Genomic DNA, 6,665 nt, shown 5'->3' on the forward strand with positions numbered 1-6,665 from the left:
ATGTTACCATTCACCACCAAATGTAAAACCTTAAAAATACTATTACATTTTGTCTTTTTCTTCTCAAGATGCCAAAGTGATACATCCAGTGAGTCTGTAGGCATAGGGAATAGGTGAAGTCAGTGGGGTGGGGAGTTGATTGAGAATCTTGTCTTGAGGTTGTCAATGAGGTTAGGATAGTGGAAACTATTCAGTACAAGATCTGAAAGATTGGAAGATAGAGAGTACAATGTCTGGGTTTGATATAACAAAGCAGAGAAGTTCCACAGATGACGAGGTCAGAAGGTAGCTAAGAATTATGTAGGTGAAGTTGAGTGGGACCAAAGTCATTAAAATTTGGTAGTTTTAAGAGTGAAAAGGCAAGATGTTGTGTGGTTATCCACAAAGACATAGCCTATGTATACATTTAAAAACCATCCATTATGGTAACAAGTCTTGGGGTATAGAGAAAGATTCTGAATCAAATAACAGACATTTCTGGTGAGTGAGGGGAAATAACCAGGAAGGCAGTGGATGACTCAGAATGACACCCAAAATGGCGGAGCATAACTATCTTCAAAAGATGGTGGAGAAAAAAATATAAAACTCTATGGAACAAGAATTAGAACCTTTTACTCTCAGGTCTATGCTTAGTGGGATGTTCATTCATTCCACATTTTTTAAAGCACATTAAGTCCAAAGAACTGGATTAGACTGTGGGGGGAAACATTAGCTTTCCCTTAGTGGTCCTTGCAACAAACATCCAGTGGTAAATCAACAGTTCCTCAGAAGGAGACCCTGCAGAACAGCACTTATAATATACATGTATATTTTTTTGCCACATAAAACAGTTTTCCACTGCCACTTTCTTGATCATGCTTACAGGAATTCAATTTCACAATCACTGTTGACATGGAAAAAAGATCAAGAACCATTTAAGGAAAACAAAGTTTTCCTATTATTATTAACCAACCCATTGATTCTAGGTATTTTTAATGGCTAGTTATCAAGATAGCCATCTCGTGATTTTGCTCTTTGTGTTACCCTCCTGTCAATTTTGCTGCCTTTTTACTCATCAATATTTCCACTCTTGAGGGCAAATAACAGAAGAGTAAAGAAATAATGCTACTGTGTTTTGTCTCTCCCTTGGTATAATTCCTTCAGATCTGTTATCTCACTTTTTTTTTTCTTTTATCATTTGCTGTCGCATTGTTTCATTTGCCTGAGACTTCATAAACCAAAGTCACCAGGTGGGACAGGATGGTTACAACACAGAACACTGGGCTGCAGTCTCAGAGAATCTGCTCCAGTAGGTCTGGGGTAAAGTGAAAAAAATTGCATTTTTAAGAAGTTCACAATTGATGCTGATGCTACTGTTCCCGACACGCTACTTTGAGAAGCATTGGTATGTAGACTTAGGGGAACAAAGTTTTGATTCTGGAATAAACCTAAATATGTAGCCTTGTGCAAGGTACTTAACTCTTCCACTTGGTTCCTTCATTAGTAAGAGAGGAATAAAAACATTTCCTTCCTCGGGAGTTGTGATTATTAAAGGAATTAATGCACATGAAGTAACTTTGTAAATCCACAAGTCCGTAATATAATAAACTTTTCCCATTTTAAAATGTGAAATCTGAGGAGAAAATTTAATTAATTTTGAAATGTAAATTGTGTTAATTGAGAGTGCTGAGAAATGGGAATGGAAATTAGATCCTAATTTTCTGACAAATTCAATGATTTTCCTCCCACAGTTCCTCAATAAATGAGGCTGAACATACAGAGCTCATGTGAAAATATTTAATTATATCACCACTCTGTCATTGAATTACTCCATATATTTGACCAATTGGCTGAAGATGGCCATATTTTTAATCTCCAGCCTATTCTCCTTATGGAAGTTCAAGATTCATAGAATTACCTGACTTACTTGATTCAAATGCCTACTCTTAAATATTTCCCGCACATCTGAAATAATATGAAAAATTTAAATTATTGACGTCCTTCTCCACTTACACTCCTAGATTCCCCCCTCTAGGTAATGCCACCCACTTCTAAATGTCTCAAGCCAAACTATTTTCTTTTCTACATCCCTCATATTCATCCATTAATCAACAAATGCCTACCTGCCCCCATCGTTTCTGCCCTTAAATATTGCAAAATCCTCCATGTAGGGTCTACACTTCTGTCAGTTGTACACAAAGCAGCCAGAGTTATCTTTTTAAAGTGGTTATCAGGCAGTGTTTCTCTTTTTAACATTCTTTTTTTTTTGTCAGATTAATACGAGGGTACAGATGATTAGTTTACATTGTTTGTGTTTGTTAGGTAGAGTCCAAATTATAGTTGTGTCCTTCACCAAGGAGGTGTGCCATATACCCTCACATTGTACCTGTTAGGTGAGTGAACACCAATTTCCTTCCCTATTGAGTTTAATTGGTTTTTATTTTGTGTGTATGTGTTCATCTACTTATTTCATTCATATTAGTATTGAGTAGTACATTGGATATAAACTTTTCTATTTTGTAATACTTTACTGAGGAGAATGTTCTCCAACTCCATCCAGGCTACTACAAAAGATGTAAAATCTTTAACATTCTTCAAAGGCTTCCCATTGAAGTTAAGATACAACCCTCCCTCTTTGTGGTGGTCACAGGTACACCACTGTTCACCAGCTTCTTGCTACGCCAAATTTCATCCTTGATCACAACAATCCATTCATTCTGCCTCTCTCTCTCTCATTCTCTTTATAATAAAACTATTTTTACTGTGTTCTTGAATATTTAATAACATATAGATAGAAAAGAAAACATATGAACGTGCATAGGTCATAAAATAAATGAAATAAATACCAATAAACCCATCACTTTATTTAAGAAATAGAAATTTTGCTCTATCTATATGTTCTTCCCCAATCAAATTGCTGACCCTCATATCATCACTCTTAGAGGAAGACATTTTAATTTTTTAAAATAAAATAGATTTTTTCATATATATGTGCACACTATATATGATATACATGATATATATGTGTATGTATGGGATAAATCGTATAGTGATCTTTAATAATTTGCTTTTTATCTTCAACCTTTGCCTAAGGTATGTCCCTTTTGTAACTATGTATCTTTAGTTTCCTCTGCTAGATAATTTTACATTGTGTGAGTATTGTACAATTTAACAACTCATTCTCTTATTGATAGATTTTCAGTTGTTTCTACTTTGTTATTATCAACAATGCTGCTATAAACTTTTCTTTTTAATATTTCTCCTGGTGCATATGGGCAAGAATATATGCTTAGGATTTACATTACTGGATTATGGAGAATACAAATGTTCTTTACACTATGGCACCAAAGTTTTTTTTTGTTGTTGTTGTTTGTGTGTTTTTTAGAGACAAAGTCTCACTTTATTGCCCCAGTGGAGTGCTGTGGTGTCATAGCTTACAGCAACTTCCAGCTCTTGGGCTTAGGCAATTCTCTTGCCTTAGCCTCCCTAGTAGCTGGGACTACAGGTGCCCACCACAATGCCTGGCTATTTTTTTGTTGCAGTTTGGTCAGGGCTGGGTTTTAACCTGCCGCCCTCGGTATATGGGGCTGGCACTCTACTCACTGAGCCACGGGTGCCACCCGACACCAAAGTCTTTTCTAAATGGTTCTACCAATGTACAGTCCTATAACAGCATGAGTTCACTCTGAATTTCATCTACTCCAACCATTGATATTTCAGATTTCCTAATTTTTTCTCAGTTTGGTAGATATAAATTAGTACCTCAGTGTGGTCTTAATTTATATTTTCCTGATTAATAATAGAATTGAGCATCATTGTCTATTGTGCTAAATAAGACGACATGCATTCTATCCTCTTAACACATTGCTAAATATTTAGTATAGTCTCATTAACTCCATGCATGTTGTTGCTAAGCAGATCTCAAGAACTTTCTCATTTTGTATTTATGAAATTCAGTACCCATCGAACAGCAACTCCTCCTGTTCCCTGCCCTAAGGCCCTGCCACTACCTTCTACTCTCTACTTCATGAGTTGGACAGCTTTAGACACATCATGTGAGTGGAATCATGTAGTATTTGTCCTTCTGTGACTGGCTATTTCATTTAGGATAATATCTTCAAGGTTTAACAATGTCCTCACATATCATGCAGAATTTCCTTCTTTTGCAAGACCATAATATTCCATTGTATGTATTTGCACATTTTCTTTACCAACTCATTTGCTAATAGACTTTTAGCTTATGCCAACATCTTGAATATTATAAATAATGCCACAGTGAATATGGGATAGGTAATATATCTTCAATATTCTAATTTCAATTCTTCTGGATAAATATCAGAAGTGGAATTGTTAGCTCAAATTCTAGTTCTATTTCTAATTTTTTGAGGAACCTACATAATGTTTTCCATAGTGGCTATGTTATTTTGCATTCTAACCAATAGTATACAAGGTTTTCAATTTCTCCAAGTCCTCACCAATACTTGTTGTCTTTTATCTGTTTAATAATAGCCATCATAACAGGTGTTAAGTGATATCTCATTATAGTTTTGATTTACCTTTTCCTCCCAATTAGTGGCATTGAGTAATATTTTCATATATCTGTGTACCATTTGCATGTCTTCTTTGGAGAAATGGAAATGTCTATTCAAATCCTTAGCACATTTATAAACAAGTTAGTAGTTTTTTTATTATTGAATATTATGGTAAAGTTATATATATTCAAAATTAACCTTTTATCAAATATTTAGTTTGCAAACTACCACTTTCTCACAATGGTTAGGTTGTTTTTTACCCTGTTAATTGGACATCCAGTTTTCCCACCAGGGTATGTTGAAGAGGCTATACTTTCTCCATTGTCTTCTCACCCTTACTGAAGCTCATTTTATCATGTATGCATGAATTGTGGAGAGGATGTGTTTATCTTTATTCTGGTATCATGCTGTTTTAATTACTATAGCTTTGTATTATGTTTTAAAGTCAGGGATGACTAGCTAGATGAGGCATCTAGCTTTATTTTTTTCTCAAGATTGTTTTTGACTATTCAGGGTGCTTTATGATTGCATGTCAATTTTAAGATTGTTTTTTCTGCTTCTGCAATAAATTTCATTAAGATTTTACTAGAGATTGCATTGGATCTTAGTTCACTTTGAATATATGTGTGTTATTAATAGTAGGTCTGCTAATCAATGGACATGAGATGTTTCTTCAATTATATCTACTTTCTTAAGTTTCTTAAGTTTCCTTCATCAATGCTTTAGAGTTTTCAGTGTACTAGTTTTTCACCTCCAAGTTATATCTATTCCAGAGTATTTTGTTACTGTGCTATTGCAAATAGAGAGTCATTTTCTCAATTTTTTAATTATTCATTTTTAATGTATTACATGAAATTGATTTTTACATGTTATTTTATTATTCTACCACATTGTTGAATCTGTTTAATTAGTTATAACAGTATTTTAGTGACACAAAGATTATGTCATTTGCCAACAGAGTTTATTTTCTTTCTGATTTGAGCACCTTTTACTTTGCTTTCTTGCCTACTATCTCTAGCTAGGCCTTCTAGTATTATGTTTAACAAAAGTGATGAATATGGGTATCTTGTCTTATTCTTGGTCTTAGAGGAAAAACTTCTACTTGCTTTTTATCATTGAGTATGGTGTTAGCTGTAGACTTTCCATATATGTTTTTCTATTGTGTTATTATTTCTGCTCTCATCTTTATAGTTACATTTCTTATGCTAAATTTGGGCTTACTGTTTTTTCCCCCTGTTTCTAGTTAATTGAAGAATAAATTTAGGTTGTTTATTTGAAATCTTTCTTCCTTTTTAATCTAGGCATTTACTGTTATAAATGTCTCTATTAGTATGAACATATTTGTACTAATAGACTTGTCCAATATTGTACTAATATTTGTACAAATGTCATTTGTCCAAAGATATTTTCTAATTTCCTTTCTCTTTATTTTTTGACCCACTGATTGTTCAAGATTATGTTATTTAATTTTCATATAACATTATATTAATTAATTTTCTAGCATTCCTTCTGCTATTGATTTATGGTTTCATTCATTGTGGTTTGAAAAGACACTTGGTATGATTTTAATTTTCGGACATCTTTGTTAAAAGTTTTTTGCAACTTAGCACATGATCTCTCCTGGAGAATATTTTTGTGTTTAAGATGAATATGTGTTTGGTTTCTGTTGAGTGGAAAATTCCATTTGTCCTACATTGTTGTTCAAGACCTCTGTTTCCTTATTGGTGTTCTGTCTGAATATTCTATCCATTATTGAAAGTAGGGCATTGAAACTTGTTATTATTATTGTTTTGTCATCTGTTTCTCTCTTTGGTGCTGTCAGTGTTTGCTATATATATTTGTGTGATCTGATGTTGGGTGCAGTATATTTATATGTCTTCCTGGTAAATTGACACTTTTGTCACCATATGATGTCTTTGTCTCTTGTGACCATTTTTAACTTAAAGTCTATTTTTTTCTCATGGAAGTAGGTCATTCTTGCTATTTTTCTTACCATTTATAAGGAATATCTTTTTCCATTCATTTTCATTTAGCCTGTGCTTATGTGTGTGTGTGTCCTTTAAAGTGAGTCTCTTATAGACTACATACGTATAGTTGGATATTGGTGTGTGTGTGTGTGTGTGTGTGTGTGTGTTAATCCTTGCAGCCACTGAT

The sequence above is a fragment of the Nycticebus coucang genome, chromosome 14, assembly GCF_027406575.1.
Source record: "Nycticebus coucang isolate mNycCou1 chromosome 14, mNycCou1.pri, whole genome shotgun sequence".
In the NCBI taxonomy this organism is placed as follows: domain Eukaryota; kingdom Metazoa; phylum Chordata; class Mammalia; order Primates; family Lorisidae; genus Nycticebus; species Nycticebus coucang.